This window comes from Panthera onca, chromosome A2 (assembly GCF_046562875.1).
Source record: "Panthera onca isolate mPanOnc1 chromosome A2, mPanOnc1 haplotype 2, whole genome shotgun sequence".
NCBI classification, from domain to species: domain Eukaryota; kingdom Metazoa; phylum Chordata; class Mammalia; order Carnivora; family Felidae; genus Panthera; species Panthera onca.
Window position 1 is genome coordinate 14,331,260 of NC_138340.1, and position 18,126 is coordinate 14,349,385.

The following is an 18,126-nucleotide window of genomic DNA, read 5'->3' on the forward strand; positions in this document are numbered from 1 at the left end:
CCCAGGGCCTGACAGGTAGGTGCTGTGAGCAGGGACTCTTGTAGAATAAATATCTCCCTCTTTGGGTGGTAAACCCCACCCATAGTTGGTCTATGTCCACATTCCATGAAGCGCTATTTACAGAAAGGGAACAGGCCCCGAGAACAGTTTATCCATCACCAACACTCAGCAAGTCCTGGCTGTGGACCAATAAAGCTGTCAGTGTTTCACTTCCATTCATTTTGTTAGTGCTGCCATTAACCCTGGGAGGTAGTTGGAGAAACTGAGGCAGAGAGTTTGAGTCACTTGCTGAAGGTCTGGTAGCCAGCAAGTAAAAAAGAGCAGGGACTCAAACCCAGCCTCAGGCCCTTCCAGCAAGGAATACCTGTAATGTGAGGATCAGTTTTCTCATCTGCAAAGTGGGTGCTGTCTCCCTCCTTGCCCCCTGCCCCCAACCATCTGGAAATCAGGTCACGAGATGGTGTTAGGGAAGCACCCAGCCCAGTAAGGACCTGATACCCATTAGGTGTTCAGCAGACCTCAGAGCCCTCCTCTTATCCAGAGAGCAGAATGGAGACCAGGGTCTGGAAGTTGCTGGAAAGCAAACCACAGCTGGGAGGTATGGAGAGAGGCCCAGGTGGGAATATCATGAATCAGATGGTGGCCTCAGGCTAGTGACATCCACAGTGTGAGCCTTGATGTTTTCCCCCTCCTCCATACTAGGAGGCCTTTGTGCTGTTGTGGATTAAGCACCTAGCAGGGGGCTTGCACAGCCCTGAAATGTGAACCCTTATTAAGGCCATCCTCAGGTTTGCTCCCTCCCAGGATTCTTTGGTTATGAACTTGATCTCCACCAACTATACCCTGCACCTCGAGGAAATAAGAGCCAGTATCTGGGAACATTTATAACCCTCTCCACCCTGGCCCTGGAGATTAAGGGAGTGCACTTAGTGAGTCAGGAAACTGGGTGGGCTTGGGCGAAGTGCCAGTGACCCAATGGAGCACTGGATGGCAGGTGTCTTCTCTAACTGCTGGCGTCTATCTGCAGAGAATCCCATGAACCGCACCTCACAGAGAAGCTGAGGCCCATAGGCCAGACAGACCTGCTGAGGGTCAAATGCTTTCACCAGAATAAGACAAAGGCTGGGATAGAAGTTCTCACAGGGAAGCCACCCAAAAAAGGAAAGATTGAGGTGTAGCAATCATCGTCCCCTGAGGAAACAGATCCACAAGCACCTTGACCAAGGTTGTGTGGTGGGCGTGTAGCTGGACACGGATTCGACCCAGACCGCTCAGGCCTCTGGTGGTTCTTCTCTGATACTGCCTTACCCCACTTGCAAAGAGCAGGTTGCTCTAAATTCACCCCCAGATTTAGCCACTTGAAGCGCCGTGGGCATGGAGCTTGACCTCTCTGCCAATGGTGGCTTTGACCTCCTAGGATCAGGATTAGTTTTCAGTTAATTCACAAAAGGCTTATCCGGGAGAAGGCCTAATGGGGTATCATGAACTCAGAGAAGTCAAACACTTCCAGAAAACCACAAAGCTCGTAGGTAGGATTCCACCTGTTTCCACATCTTCACAACAACCTGGAGCTGCAGAGGACAAGCCTGAGTGACCTCAGAGAGTCTGCCCTCCGTGTCTTTAGCAGAGAAATAATGGAGAGTGAAAGAATGGAGAATTATCCCAGGAATCTTTCAACCGCGATGGCTCATGTTCACAGCCAGAGTTGGAGGTCTTGCTTCTGTGCTGTGTGGTCAGAAGGACAACCTCTTTGACGTAGCCTCAGGGGACCCTGCATGGGGCGTCCGAGGCCATCTACGGCAGCCGCCCTCCGGGCCAAACTCTGCACCTTGCACACGCCAGCCGGCTCGGAGGTGCACCGCCCACTGCCCCTGCGACCGGCCTTTGGGCCTGCCTGTCTTCGGCTTTGTAGCCAATCCTCATCGCCCTCCAGGCTACGCCCTCCGTTCTTCTCGAGCCAGCCGCGCCAGCCACTTCTCTTGCCCCCCAGGGATTGGTCGTCAGGGCTGCTCGTCTTCCGCCAGAGTTCCAATCTTCGCCCTCCTCCAGGCCCTCACCTCCCAGCACCTCGCACCCTGAGGGACCACCTCTGGGACCAAAAACCTCACCCAATAGCCCGCCTTTGCCCCTCAGTGATTGGCCCTAGGGGCTGCCTGTCTGTTTCGGGCTAACCAATCCCTGTCTTTCCAAACGCTGATTGGCCAACGCGCAGCCAATCGGAGCGTGGCGTGGACCCCTCCCGCGGCGCGCGCTGAGGGTGCGCGAGGCGGGGCCGTGGTGGCCGGAGGCGGCGGCGGCGGCGGCGGTGGTGAAGGCGACGCGTCCCAGACGGTGAGGGGGAGCAGGGGGCGCGGGGTGGCGCAAGCGTCGGAGGGTCCGCTGCCTTGGGCCGAGCGAGGGCGAGGCACGGTCCTGTCATGTGTCCTGGGGCGGGGGCGAAAGAGGCAGGGCGTGACAGCAGCGTCAAAGGGGCAGGGAGAGGTTAAACCCCCCCATCCCTGCACCCCGCATCTGGTGCTCCCTGGGGACCCTCCCAGCCGAATCTGAACCTTCACGGTCAGTCCGCGCACACCTGACACCACGTCCCTTCTTGTTGACAACCCCCCCCCCCCATACACCTGATACTGCCCACTTCTCTGACATTCCCCACACCTCTAGAGCCATGCCCCCAGGAGCTCTGCACAGTTGAGGCTTCACACCCACAGACATCTGAGTCTGTACCCCCACTGATATTCTCTCACACACACCTGACATTGCACACCCCCACATCACCGAAGATCGTCCCTCTTGGTGACATCTCCACACCCAGATCCGTGCACCCCCACCTCTGCAACAGGGCCTACATCCCCTACTATACCCATGCCTGAGCCTGTGATGCTAAACTCTGGCCCCGCACTCACACCTGGTCCGGGTCATATCCCCTCACTGACTTTGCTCACATCCAGGTCTGTGCCCTTCTCACTTGCCCCCTCCCTTCAGCAACTCGGGTCAGGGTCCTCAGGTACCCTCCCCCTACCCCTGCGTCTGCCCTGTGCCTTTACGGTTCCTCTCTCCATCACACACCCTCAGTCTGTGTGCCCACCGTACCTTCTTACAGGTGCACCCATGTTTGTGCCCCTCTCTGTAATCCTTGAACCCTTCCCCCACCCTAGGTCCTCTACCCTCCCCCACCCAAAAGAAAAGCCCACCCAGATGTTATATTTTCATTTATGAGAGTCTATAAAGTAACTTCTAGGCTTAGAATAATCCCTTTGGCCAGATGAAATTACAATTATCTCCATTTTACCAACAACAAACCTAAAGGGACTTCAGTTGGGGAGGCAGAGCCCATCCCTCCCTGAGCATTGCTGACTCTTCTCTGTAGACCTTCCCTGTTTTTGCCCATCCGTTGTGCTTATCTCTGAGGGATTGGCAGGGGAAGGGACCCCTACCTTCCCTGCAACTGTTCCTCAGGAGTCATGAGTCCAGAAAGACTGAGCTGGAAGGGGTGGCCCCTGATTGTTGCTGTAGCACGTGTCTCCGAGTCCTGGGGCTGGGTGGGGGTGGGGACCTTGCAGGAGTGGGACGTCAACACCTGGGGTGCCACCAGAGGCTAGGTCACCTGGGAGGGAGCTGCTGGCCTCCCGCCTCTGGCTCCAGCTCTTGCAGACTGAGGCCCCTCACTGACCCTCAAGACCTCCTTGGGCCCTTAAAGCTGATAAACCTGGAGAGTAAGGAAACACTCTTCAGAGTGAGGCGAGCTAATGTTACAGCCACTTAGAGCCAAACTGTAAAACTGGAGCCTGGTGTGGTGCTGGGATTAATGATTTTTCTGGAACTTTTCAAGTTCCCTGGAGTGTAATTTGCAAGTGTGCAGCGTAGAAGGAGCGGGTGGCTTTGTTGTTGAAAAGTAGTAGTGTGGTGTGGTTTCCTGTAAGGTTTGCATAGTGCCTCTTACCCCTCTTCGGTCTCTCCCTGCAAAGATGGTGCCAGAATATTCTGGAGGGTCACCTTCAGCTTCTCCTGGACAAACTGAAGCCATTGGGGTTTTCTGTCCAAATTCAAAAGGAGTCATTTAAAACGTGTGTGTTTATGTATGTGTATGTATATGCTTATAAGTAGATATACGCATGTATGTACATCACACTCACATATGCATAGACACACATTTTATAAATACAGATGTATACACATTTCTTATATGTACATACGCAAATCTATAAAATTTGACAAGGTAATTGATGTACGTGGTAAAAAACAACAACAACAAAAAGTCCAAAAGGGCATCCAGTGAAAATTAAGCACGTCTCCCCTTATCTGCACTCTGCCCTTCTAGAGGCATCCATTGTTAATTGCCCTGTTTCCTTCCAGAGATAGGCTATGGCGTGGGGGAAAGATGTATATCCCCCACCTCTTCTAAACCCCTGATACATTTGCATGAGCTTTTTATCAAATGGGTGTGCCAGTGTAATAGCCAGTCCCTCGCTGATGACTGTTCAGGTTGTCACTCGTAGCTTCTCTTGCAAACTGAGCTTCAGTGAATAGATGGAACCATGCATGAGCAAATATGGAATGAATGTGTGTGGGGCTCCAGCACAGACCCTTCGAAACCTCCCTGTCTTCCTGGAACTCCCATGCCAAAGGGCATGTCCATTTAAATGGTTAATGTTCCTCCAGAGAGGCTGTGCTGCCATCAGTTGTCTCTCGGCTGTGAAGGTGGAATTCTTGTTTTCTCTCCCAGCATCCAGAATAGATATTACCAAGTGTTTTGGTCTCTCCAGTCTGATAGGTAGAGCACAGCCTACGAGATCCTTTTGAACACCACTTCTGTGCTTTCTATCCGTCTCTTTGGCGTTCTAGCCCGGGTGGTGGTGATTAAACATTATACTTCTGTTTCTCTTCCACAGTTAGACTAACGTTCAGTCCAAGAACTATTTGAATCCCTTCTCTGTGGAGCTCTGGAGGAAACCTTGGGTGTGTGTGTGGGGCGGGGGGGGGGGGGGGGTCCCTGCAAGACAGAGACGTGGGTATTGGCCACAGTCCTGGGAGGGGAGGTCTTAAGATGTCTAAAAATTTTTTTAAGAGGTGTAAATGTTTTTTTCCCACTTGGATCCGGCAAAATCACTTGGGTGTCAGATGAAATTGAGATAAGTCAGATGTAAATCTTTTGGGGAAGCTGTCTTGAGATTCTCTCGAGTCGTCGGCTGTTGCCCACTCTTGGTGCCAGGTGGAGAGCACCTTTTGACTGAGGCCAGGCCTTTTCGCACCTGTCATCCTGTTTTTTTGTGCTTCTGTTTTGGCAATTAGACAATACAGGAATACTGAAATGGTCAGAACTTTCAGCTTGGTTAGGTTTTGCAAACCAGCTCTTTTTAAAAACACATATATTCTTTATTTTTATTGTGAAACACTTAATAAAAAGTATATGATGTGCACATGAAAAGAAAGTATAAAGGATAACGAAGCGGACACTCAGTTGAAGAAGTAGAACATTGCCTCCGGCGGCCCTTCCTTCATCACTGCACTATTTTTAAAATATGCTTGTCAACGTGTGTTTTCTTCACTGAGTACCTTTTGCTGCAGCTGAATGCTTGGATTCTAGGGTCTTAACAAAGATCAGCAGGAGCCAAGTTTTCTATCAAAGCTGTGTCAATAGGATGACCTGAGAGGTCCACGGAGGGAAGCAGTGACCTCAGGTTCATGGGCAGGTCACCAGCCAGTACCAGGAGCTTTGATCTTAGAAGACTCCTGTCTTGTTAGTGTCCTGGGCCTGCTGTGACAAATTACCACAAGCTGGGTGGCTTAAGACAAGAGAAAGTTATTCTGTCATAGCTGTGGAGAGCAGAAGGCCAAAATCAAGGTGTTGGCAGATGCTGTAGATGGAATGCTTCTGTCTCCCTAAAATTCATATTTTGACTCTTTTTTAATGTTTATTTATTTTTGAGCGCGAGTTGGGGAACGGCAGAGAGAGGGAGACACAGAATCCAAGGCAGGCTCCAGGCTCTGAGCTGTCAGCACAGAACCTGATGCGGGGCTAGAATTCATGAGCTGCAGGATCATGACCTGAGCCGAAGTCGGACGCTTAACCAACTTTGCCACCCAGGCACCCTAAAATTCATATTTTTTTTTTTTTTTTTTTTTTTTAAATTTTTTTTTTTTTCAACGTTTTTTATTTATTTTTGGGACAGAGAGAGACAGAGCATGAACGGGGGAGGGGCAGAGAGAGAGAGACACAGAATCGGAAACAGGCTCCAGGCTCCGAGCCATCAGCCCAGAGCCTGACGCGGGGCTCGAACTCACGGACCGCGAGATCGTGACCTGGCTGAAGTCGGACGCTTAACCGACTGCGCCACCCAGGCGCCCCCTAAAATTCATATTTTGAAACCTAATCCACAACGTGATGGCATTAGGAGGTGGGGCCTTAAGGAGGTGAGTAGGTCATGAGGGTGGAGGCCTCATGAATGGGATTAATGCCCTTATAAAAGAGGCCCTGCCCCTTCTGTTTTATGAGGCACAGCAATACATCAGCTGTCTGTGAACCCGGAAAAGTGCTGTCACCAGACAGTCTGCTGGCACCTTGATTCTTGGACTTTCTAGCCTCCAGAACTGTGAGAAATACATTTCTGTTGTCCATAAGCCACCCAGTTTATGGTCTTCTGTTACCAGCCCAAACAGACTGAGACAGCAGGTCGGTTTCTACTGAGGGATCTAAGGGAGAATCTTACCAGCCTCTCTCCTGGCTGTGGTAGTTGTTGATAATCTTTGGGGTTTTGGCTTGGAGCCACATCATCCCAATCTCTGCCTCCATCTCCACGCAGCCTTCTTCCCTGCGTGTGTGTCATCTTTTTTTTTTTAATGTTTATTTATTTTTAGAGTGGGGAGAGAGAGAGCGGGAGTGGAGGAGGGACAGAGAGAGAAGGAGACACAGAATCTGAAGCAGGCTCCAGGCTCTGAGCTGTCAGCACAGAGCCCGACGCAGGGCTCGAACTCACGGACCGCGAGATCATGACCTGAGCCAAAGTCAGGTGCTCAACTGATTGAGCCACCCAGGCACCCCCTGTGTGTGTGTGTGTGTGTGTGTGTGTGTGTGTGTGCGCGCGCGCGCACGCGCGTGTGTGTGTATCTTCTTACAAGGACACCCATCATTGGATTTAGGACCCACCATAAATTCAGTACGATCTCATCTCAGTGTCCTTAACTAATTTCACCTGCAGAGACCCTATTTCCAAATAGGGTCACCTTCTGAGGTTCTGGTGGGACATGAACTTTAGGGGACACCATTTAATCCCTGTAGCTGCAAAACCAGAATTTCTGTCAGGATGTTATGCAAAGAAATGCTTGTCTAGTGGCGTCTACTGCTTCAGGCAGAAGGGGGCTGGTAGGGTTGGAGCACACGGCCCCTCACTCACCTGCCTCCCTACTGGAAGGTGGAGGCATCTGCCCAGAGCTAGCAAGGACCTGGGCAAGTAAGCATGTATTTGCTAGCCCTTGGCGCATGCTTACAGGACTGTGAGCTTGGTCCTAGATCATCCCAGTTTATAGAAGGGTCATCAAGACTTAGGGGCCTTTGCCCCACCTGCAGGGAGAACAGAAGGGAAGCCAAGATGAGCCTAGGTCAGCCCAAATCCAGACCCCTGTCCTTTAAGCAGTCACCCGTGGCATGCATGCTTTCTGCCGCTGCTAGACACTGATGTCTGTAAGCTGTACTGAAACACCACAGGCAGCCTACCTCCAGGAATGGAACAAACTTGAAGCCTGACCACCCCCATTGTTTTCCAGTCTGTAAAAATCTATGCACCGGGGACAGGAACAGGTGCAGAGGAAGCAGAAATACTGGGGCTCTGAAGGGTAGGGGACACAGATGTGGATCCCCAAGTGGTTGGGGCTCTGTAGTTGATCAATTCTAGCAGAGGATTGAGGTGCTAACTCAGGGAGGGGAAGGTTCTCGGAGATCTGAAAGCCAGCAAGGAGTCAGCCAGATGGCGAAGCGTTGTAAGCAAAGGGAACAAGTGAGCCTGGATGTTGTGGGACCCAAGGCATGGAATTTGAGAGAGGATTGAGGGACCTGGTCCATGGAGCCGGTGACAGGCACAAGAGGGGACTTAACCTTGAGGCCACTTCAGGCAAGGCATCGCCAGCCTACCTTAGCTGAGAGCCTCTAGCAGCCTGTGCTTTCCCAGCCGTGAGATGAGACCACCTTGTGAGTAGTTGCAAGCCTTCCCTGATCAAATGTGCCAGTGAAGGGCTCCCAAAAGACGTCAGTGCTGTTCTGTCCGCAGGTCGCATGCCTTTGCCATGGGATGAGTTGAAAAAGCGAGTATGTATGTTTCAGTTAAGTCTTAATTAGCCACGCAGACCCAAGCCCCACCCAGGCTGCGGTATTTGTCCCGGCCCTGTCTAAGGGGTAGGCTCCCAGGAATCCTGCACAAGTGTCCTGGAGATTCTGGGACAGGTGTTCCTGGAAACACCTGGTGTAGCAGCTCAGAGCTGGAGGAAGATGCTAGACCCTGCCTCTCCCCTGTGGTGGTGGGCAGGTCCCCGCAGCCAGAAGAGGGGAGGGAGCTTGGCTTACAGCACAAAGGGGAGACAGGACCCCTTACTGGCCAGGCCTTAGCCAGTGGCTAGTCTAGCCTTGGGCTGGCAAGGCGATGTATAAGAGCCAGGCCTTGAAGAAGGGACAGGTTTGGGGGCTGTGAACAGCCCCTTTGGCCTGGAGCACACCGGTCAGAGCCAAGTGTCGGCCAGCCCTGAACGTGAGAGTCACAGACTGCCCCACCTGTTGTGCCGGACAGCGGCACCGGCGTGGTAGAGTGTTTGGACGGGGAGCACGTGCTTCCTAAACCATTGTCACCTGGTGGGCAGTGGGGGCGCCACTTTCCAACTTCTATTTAACTCTTTGGGGAGATGAACCTGGAAAAAGCGGGGAGCGGCGCTGGAGACCAGGGACCAATGCTCAACTCTTTTAGAGACCCTGGCATGGGGAATGCAGGCTGAATGGTGAGATCTAGGAACTGGTGAGGCCTGCTCAGTAGGGCCCTTAGTAGGGCCTGTGATGGGCTCCATCCCAGGTCCATCTGACTCCTTATTAGGCAGAATGATACTTACCAATACTTAACCAGTACCCATGACCCACTTGAGCAGCAGGACCCTGGAAAGATGGTGATGGATGGAAACTGAGCCCTGAGGAGGTTTAGTAACACGTCCAAGGTCACACGCTGGACCCCATCTTCCCAAAACACCAGCATGGTGTAACTGGGAGCCTGTACACGTTCCTACTTAGGGAATGAGGCGGACAGTGATAGAAAAGGTACATTTCTGCTGCCACATGAAGGATGTCTGAAGGGCAGGAAGATGGACAGAAAAACCACCTGTGTGTAGGTATATGCTTCTGACTTCTTGCTAAGCATGGACACTGAGCGCAGCCCAGGCCATTGCCTTCCACAGACACCCCCCACCCCAAGCCTAGCAGAGGAAGCTAATGGAAAGTGACCCCTCCTGGTGCAGCAGGGAACCACGGGGTGCTCAATGTAGGGCAGAGCAGCTAACTTTTGGGAGGCGAGGCTGGGACATTTAGAGAGGGCTTTGAAGGGTGCAGAGGAGTTTGCTAGGCATGGGGTGGGGAGAGTGCAGCCAAAGCAGAACTTGGTGTGTCCTGAAAGTTAATTGTCTTATCCGGCAAATAACTGAGTGGATACAAGCACTGTGCTAGGCTCCACGTGGCGAGTGAGAAAACAAGACTTTTGGGGTGAGGGCTTTACACAAGTGCACCCTCTTATTAGAGGGACCTGAGTACCACCACGTGCCTCGGTTTGTTGTAGATCACTACGGTGCAGTTGGTGACAGGTGTTGGCAACACTTTCTTGCAAGGGCCGAGGCCAGTGATTGACAATAGGATGTTCTGTATCTTTTAGGACTTGGATGCCTGAGTGTCTGACCCAGAGAGACTGCAACACAAGGTCGTGGTGACCAGTTTGTCTGAAAGGCACGAATAGAAGGGAATGCAGCAGGGAGAGATGGGCAGCAGCTGGTGGGGTCTGGGTTAACAGGGAACAGCCATTATGTAAGATGCTACCGCTCTCTTAGGCAGAAGTTAATGCCCATTAACTGGAAAAGAAAACAGCCTTTATCAACAGGCAGATAGGATGTTAATTGGCTTCCGTTTACTGAGAGATTACAGGATCTGTCCACGACTGCTTGTAAACTCCATCAGCCGAGAACCACCCCCCGGCCCTCGCTCTATGTAAACATTTCCTTGGCCCCATGGGGTGGCGCACACAAACGCTCATGAACATGAATGGTGGCCTTGGTCAGGGAGCTTCTGAGGGAATCGGGCACAAATGTGTGTGTGCAGGTGCGTGTATTAGGACGGACGCACACGTGGAGAGGCTGCTGCGTGGGGCTCATAGCCTGGGCTACCTAAGATCCCAAAGCACCTGGTTCGCATTTCCTAGACAGTGCTGTTCAGTATGTTATATTGCTGAATTGCCTCCCGACCCTGCTTTGCTTTGTTTTTTGATGAGTGGAACAGAAACATGGTACAAAAAATGAATTTTTGTTGATTGGGGCTGGTCTGTGAATGCTGCCTGCCCATGGCATGTGGGGGGTGAGCCCCATCTCACTCCACTTTTAGCAGAGACTCTGACACTTGAATCCCAGGCCGTGGGTACCTGTTAGAGGTATGCCCAGAGAACATACGGAGGCTGGGCGCACCGGGGCCGCAGGATGCCATTGTCCATGGTTGGAAATGCAGCACGGGCCCGGAAGAGTATAAGGGAAATACACAGATCAGGGCTCTGGAAGGCTGTGCAAGGGACAGAGACCCATCCCAAACTGGCTGAACTAGAAAGGGAGCTTTGTGGGCTCCAGGGTGAAAAAGTCTAAGTGCTCCTAGCACCTGCCAGGTTCTTCGTGAGCTCCCAAGTTCTTCTAGAACCATTGGGCCCCAGGGCATCCCAAGTCATGAAGACATATGTCCACCTCCCTCCCTGGCCTTGGCTCTGTCAGCTGCCCTTGGGGCCTACCTGTTTCCCCTCCTGAGAGAAAGAGGACTTCTCCGGCCCAGTGGTTCCCTCAGAAATCCCAGTCTTTGGGTCTGGTGCTCCAAACTGAGGGTCACCCTGGAGTCAAGGGGAGGGTCAGCCCCGCCTTTCTCCCAGGTGACAGAGACAGAGTGGGTGGCTGCCCAGTGTGCTGTCTCCAGAAGGGGGGCAGACATCCCTTGTACATGTGGCCTTCCTTCTAGGAGCTTAGGCATCTCCTCGGACTTTCAGTCATTGCCAAAATCATCAGCAGGCGTTCTCCACAGGTGAGGGGAAAGGTGAGCATCAGTGAGCAATGCAGATCAGCCCTCTGCTGCCATCAGAGTCCCCTCAGAGTTAAGAACACAGTACCCAGGGGCGCCTGGGTAGCTCAGTCAGTTAAGCGGCCGACTTCGGCTCAGGTCATGATCTCGCGGTCTGTGAGTTCGAGCCCCGCGTCGTTCTCTGTGCTGACAGCTCAGAGCCTGGAGCCTGTTTCAGATTCTATGTCTCCCTCTCTCTGACCCTCCCCCATTCATGCTCTGTCTCTCTCTGTCTCAAAAATAAATAAATGTTAAAAAAAAAAATTTAAAAGAACACAGTGCCCAGGTTCAGGGTCAGGTGGTCTGGGAGAGGCTGGCCACGTTTGGGGATTCTCTTCTTTAATGTTTAATTTTTTTCTTGTGGTATAACTGACACACAGGAAAGTGAGTAGCTTCTGTCCACAGCTCAAGGAAGTTTTACATGTGTGTTCACCTGTGAAATCTGATCAACATGCAGAACGTTTCAAGCCCCCCACTCTGGCTCCTCCAATGGCCCTTCCCTGTCCTACCTCCCACAGCAAACCCCATTCTGATCTTTATCACTGCTGACGCTTTATTGTCGTGCTTGATCTATTTTATTTTACTTAATTTTTATTTATTTATTTTTTTTATTTTTTTTTTAATGTTTTTATTTATTTTTGAGACAGAGAGAGACCGAGCATGAGCAGGGGAGGGGCAGAGAGAGGGGGAGACACAGAATCTGAAGCAGGCTCCAGGCTCTGAGCTGTCAGCACAGAGCCCGACGCGGGGCTCGAACTCACGGTGCGTGAGATCATGACCTGAGCTGAAGTCAGACGCTCAACCGACTGAGCCACCCAGGTGCCCCTGATTTTTTAAATTGTGATGAAATGTGTACAACTTAAAATATACTGCCCCCACCTTTGCTTTGCATATAGTTCACTGACATGAAGTGCGTCCTCATTGCCGTGCAGCCATGACCAACCAGCTCCAGAACTTTTCCATCTTCCCAAACTGAAACTCTGTCCCCATTAAACACGAACCCCCCATTCCCCTCCCTCGGCCCCTGGCACCCACCATTGTACTTTCTGCCTCTATGAATTTAGGGACTCTAGAGACCTCACAGAAGTGGATTTAAATCTTTGTCCTTTTGTGACTCTTTTATTTCACTTAGCGTGATGTCCTCAAGGTTCCTCCATCCCGTAGCCTGTGTCAGAATTTCGTTGCTCTTTAAAGCTGAATAATGTTCAGGTCACCTGGGTGGCTCAGTCGGTTAAGCAGCCGACTTCAGCTCAGGTCATGATCTTGCAGTTCGTGGGTTCCAGCTCCATGTCGGGCTCTAATCCTGACAGCTCAGAGCCTGGAGCCTCCTTCGGATTCTGTGTCTCCTCTCTCTGCCCCTCCCCTACATGTGTTCTGTCTCTCAAAATTAAATAAACATTTAAAAAAATTTTTGTAAAAGCTCAATAACATTCCACTTGTACAGAAGGCCACTTTGTGTCACTGTGCTTGGATGTGACTTAGACTCACTTGGTGCACAGTGTTTTGTGTTGGCTTCTCTTTCTCCACTGCTTTGTCTGAGATTTGTGCCTGTCAGTTGCGTGTGGCAGCAGCCGGCCCTTCTGTCTTGTCGTGTGGACCGGCTGTGTGACCCTGCCACCTGCGAGAACTTGCTCTCTTGTGGGTGGCTGTCTGGGTTGTGTTCCCAGAGGGTGCTCGTCATCACTGTGAGATATGACAGGCTACCACACAGGTGTTCGGAGCTCCCAAATGGCATCTTAGGGGCTCAAACACTGAGGAGAGGCACTGGGGGAGGGATTTGGGGGATCATCCTGGCTGGGGTCCAACAGGGATGTTGTGGGATGGGGGTGTTTTGTGCTCTCCCACTAGCAGAGCCTTCCATTGCCCGCATGCGCTCGCCTGCCTTTATTTCCCCGATCAGCCTGAGCTGGCTCCAGCCTTGGGGGAGCCCCGCTTTTTACTGCTCTGGCTACACGGGGTGCTCCTTCCCAGACCCCAGGACTTACCCTGCCCTGCACCTCTCCCACCACAGAGCCCCGCTCACCAGCACCCCTGGGGGTCCTCTGCCCACACTCCCTGCCCCCCACCACTGTGGTGCCGTTTCCCCCAGAGTGTGTACTTGGCAGGCACACAGTTAATCAGACTCAAAGGAACCCCAGAGGGGTAGTGTATATTGGACCAGAGCAGGGCAGTCCTTAAGGCTCCCCTTTCCAGGACCATCCCTTCAAGGATCAGGACAAGAGGATTCTAGAACCTTCAAGCCCCCACTCACAAGCTCCCAGACTGGCCAGGCCCTGGCCCTGCCCAGTGGCACCTTTCCTCCTTGTCTGGGTTCCTCTTACTGGGAACAAAGGAGTGAATTCCCTTTGGTGCCCACTGCCCAGCCACCGGGCAACCCAGAGGGCCCTGTGGAAAGCTGGGGTCACACGAGCCAGAGGAGCACAGTGAGCAAGTGGGGTGGAGGGAAGACATGGGAGCAGCAAGGACCAGGATGATGAGAAGCAGAGCTGGGCCTCAGACAGGAGCTTGCACCCTGCCCTGCACCACCCTGCCTCACCTCTGTATCTACAGAATCAGGCTTGGGGCCCACAGGCACACGTCAACATCTGTCCCTTGAGCACACTTAGTCCAACTCCTGCAGCTACTTTGGACCACCCCTTGTCATCTGCGTCATGTTGATCCCCCCACTGCCCTCCACCCCCACCACCCTCCTGCCAAACCTGCTCCTCCACCTCCAGTGGGTGTAAGACATCTTGGCCTGTGGCCAGCATTAGAAGATCAAAGCAGCCAATGAGTAACAGATCATCTTGTTTTAACCCAGAGCATGAAGTGGTCATCTACAAGGTCATACTGATATATATATTTTTAAATGTTTATTCATTTTTGAGAGAGAGGGAGAGAGAGAGAGACAGAGCGTGAGTGGGGGAGGGGCAGAGAGAGGGAGACCCGGAATTGGAAGCAGGCTCCAGGCTGTGAGCTGTCAGCACAGAGCCTGACGTGGGGCCCGAACCCACGAACTCTGAGATCATGACCTGAGCTGAAGTCGGACGTTTAACCAACTGAGCCACCAAGCACCCCAAGGTCATACTGATCTGAATAAATGACAGAAAAAGTAAATTAGTTGGGGAGAAGAGGCCACAGTTCCTGTGTAAGAATACCCAGTCACGTATTCTCCCCCTCCAGGAAGAGAGCTTAACTCCCCCGACCCCCAAAGGTGGGCTGGTTCCAAGGAGAAGAGTCTGGAAAAGTGTCACTCAGCAGGGGGACAGACATCTGGCAGACCCCACCTTAACCAAGTCAGTCTCACCTGGATTAAGTCTGTGTTCTCAGGTATAATGTCATGAGGAGGGCTCACCTCCAAGGTCCTCCCAAGACCACACAACCCAGGCTCATGGTGAAAAAACACATCAGACAAACCCAGATGGGCTGGGGCATGAGGGAGTGGGATTCTGGGGCAGAAAAGGGAGATTAGGGGAATAACTGGAAAGCCTGGAGTTCTGTGGACAGTCATGTTAGAACAGGAGGAGTAGTAGGCTCACTGACCTACTCCCAGGTCAGAGCCCAGGTCCTCTCTTCACGGCCAACACCTCAGGCTGGGCTCCCTTTCGTGGTCACCCTTCTCGAATCTGTGGGCTGTGACACTTGAGGGTCTCAAGAGGCCTCTGCTTCTTATTTTTCTGTTTTATCAGATACCACCATGTGTCACTGTCCACTGTCCCTAATTCACCTCTACTGCCAGGGGACCAGGGCCTCGGAGGCACTGAGCAATGTTTCATGTGGGGCCCCACGTCCGGAAGGTAGGGCAGCTGGGGTTCTTCCCAATCAGACGTTCTGTGTTTTCAAATGTCTGTGTTTCAAAATATGTTTCAGATGCCCAGCCTGCCCATGTGCCTCATTATCTTAGGTTTAAATTTTTTAAGTCAGGCAAGGCCCAGGGTATCATCTCCCAGACATGATTTCTGCTGACTTCTTCCAGGCTTGTGGGAGCCAGCAGGCCAAGGCTATCCTCCAAGTTCAAGACTGGAAGTTCTCAGGCCCCCAGACACCAGGCCTTGGTCCCTCAGGGATCTCCTCCCACACCTTCCTTCTGCCAGGTGCCAGCCCATAACAGGGACTACTTACCCAGAGCCCCACCTTGGTGATACAGACTCTGACTTCTGTCCCGGTGGCGTGCCAAGCCAGCCCTTGACTGCCTCTTCCAGGATCATGTCCTAGGGACAGAGCCTTGGGCACCTCCGATCCATCACAGCCCAGGAACCCATGGTGTCCCTTTAGCTCTGTGAACAGGTTGTTTGTGTTCTGCTGGGCTTTGCAAGTTGCCTTCAGGGGACTACTGAGTACAGCCAGATCCTCTTCCATGCTTCCCTTAAGCCGTTGTTCCTTCAGGTTAAACAAAGTCTTAAGAGGCACATGGTTCTCCAGGAGAATCATTTGGGATGAAATGGTGTTGAGGCTGGCCTAGGGGCCATGGTTTCTTGGAGAAGGATATGGCCATGACTTTTGGAGTCCTATGTCAAGGTTGGAGTTCCCTCTGCCGTTGGTCTGACCAGGTTTTTCCATGTCTCATCAGCAAAATGGAGAGAGAAACCAGTGACCGTGACACCCCTAATTGTTAGTGACAGTGATTGTCACCTTTAGTGGTCTCTAGCAGGGAACGCATGCTGCCTTAACTTCCCCATTGGTAAAGCAGCACCTATACCCAGTGGTGAAGGCTGGCCAGATGAAAGAACACAGGAACAAAGGGATTTAATAAACAATAGCTGCCATTGTGTCATTGTGTTTATCGCCTGCCTTCACTCCCAGTTCTCATCCCACACTCCCAGTTCTCATCCCACACTTAGAGCCAGAGGTGACCTTGAGCAAAGGCCGTGGCCTGGGGCCCTGCAGCTGCTGACCTCTAACACCCTGCTCCAAAGAGAGATCAGGATCAGGGGGTGCCTGGGTGGCTCAGTCGGTTAAGCGTCTGACTTCAGCTCAGGTCATGATCTCATGGTTCGTGGGTTCAAGCCCCTCGTTGGGCTCTGTGCTGACAGCTGAGTCTGGAGCCTGCTTTGGATTCTGTGTCTCCCTCTCTCTCTGCCCCTCCCCTGCTCATGTTCTGTCTGTCTCTCTCTTAAAAATAAAATAAAAACATTAAAAAAATTTTTTTAAGAGAGGCCAGGGTCAGGCTATGCCTGCCAAGAAGAGCATCGGTCTCCCCACAAACCAGGCAGCAGCCTCAATCCCTCTCACGGGGCTCCCGTGGCTGCCAGAGCCCTTCCCCAGCCCAAGATACTAAGCTGCTGACTTGGAGGCACCAACTGGACAAGGAGGGGCCAGACCAGCCAGCCAGCCCCTCAGCAGCCGCAGACCTCTGAAATTTGTTTCTCCGAAACCTCTAGCAAATCCAGAAGGTCATGGTTGCCTTAAGGCATTTTTTTTTTTTTAGCTTTTTATTTTGAAATAATTTCAGCCTTACAGAAAAGTGACAAAAAATAACCAGAGTTCTGGTAGACCCTTCATCCAGCTGCCAATGTTAGCATCATACAGGATATTAGCATCATACAGGATACAGCTGCCTGAACCAGAAAATACCATCGAGGCAACTTTGGAGCTCACCTCCAGCCTGAATTCAGATCTCCCCAGCATTTCCCCTAACATTCTCCAGCCTCCCACATTGCATTTCGTCATCCAATCTGCCTGGTCCCCCCTGATCTGTGATGTGCCCCAGTCTTTCCTCATCATCCACAAGCTCCACACCTTTTTTTTTTTTTTTTTTTTTTTTTTTGCAGTGTCCTTTGGTGTGGACTGTGTGCTGTTTACTCATGGTTAGCCTGTGGGGTCCATCTTTGGTAGGAATCTCACTGCAGCAGTGTCGTGTGTCCCTCCTATGGCATCATGTGGGGGATGCAGGCTGTCTATAGGCCCTGTCACCGGTGGTGTTGACCTTGCTCACTTAGTCAAGGTGGGCTGTGCTCATTAGTGACAGGCTGAGTGGCTTCTCCCCATGGGGATGTGAGTTACACATTCCCTCTGTCACCTCCCTCTGCGGCGCTTCCCTTCCAGGCCTTTGCTGGGACCAGCAGCTGACGGTGGCCTTAGGGCCAGTGAGTCCTCAGGCTCATGTATTGGGATAGCACACATTCCAAAGTGTTTGCCAGACCACCTGCAAAGAGGTGTGCCCCCCCGCCACCGCCCCTCCTTGTCCACCCCCATCTCCTGGCACAGTTGTAATACTTGTAAACAGCCCTTCAGTGAGGGGTCAGCCTGACTTTCTCCGTTATCGGTCTTTTTTGTTTTGTCATATATTTTTTTAAGTTATTTGTTTCTTTCCTGGTGACCTGGTGTTTCTTTGTTACTTTGCCTTTTTTTTTTTTTTTTTTCCCTTGGGCTGTTTTTTGTTTGTTTACTGATTTTATAATAGCAAGGAGCTCTTTATTTCTTAGAGAGATTAACCTTTGGCCTGAGGGACAAAATCTTGAGATCTTACCCCCTTCATTCCCCCAGGGTAAGGATCTCCTCTTCATCCCATGATCCTTGGTGAGTTGCCAGGAGGCTCTGGACCCTGGTGAACAGCTGGCAGCCTGAGACCTTTCACTCTGCTGGGGTGGGGGTGCCTGGAGCCCCCCCCCCCCCCCCGTCTCTTCCCTAAAAAGGGCTCTTAGTCTTAGTTTCCTGTGGCTGCCATAACAAATCACCACAAACTGGTGATTTTTATTCTCTCATAATTCTGGAAGTTAAAAGTTCAAAACTAAGGTGGTGACCGTGCACTCTGAAGGCTCCAGGGCAAGATCTGGTCTCTGCCAGCTTCTGGGGACTCCAGCAGTGGCCAGCTTGTGGCCACGTCA

General features: G+C 51.9%; 1 protein-coding gene across 2 annotated transcripts in view; it reads left to right on the forward strand.

The window, feature by feature from the left end:
* Positions 1 to 2,223: 2,223 nt before the first annotated feature.
* The window catches only part of SLC25A42 (solute carrier family 25 member 42), a 30,650-nt gene continuing 14,747 nt past the window's right edge, over positions 2,224 to 18,126 (forward strand). Inside the window, exon 1 of one of the 2 annotated variants that reach the window (XM_060630728.3) lies at positions 2,224 to 2,331. The gene's annotated coding sequence lies outside the window, so the exon portion shown is untranslated. The remainder of the gene's footprint in view (positions 2,332 to 18,126) is intronic. The other variant, XM_060630729.3, reaches the window with a different exon arrangement.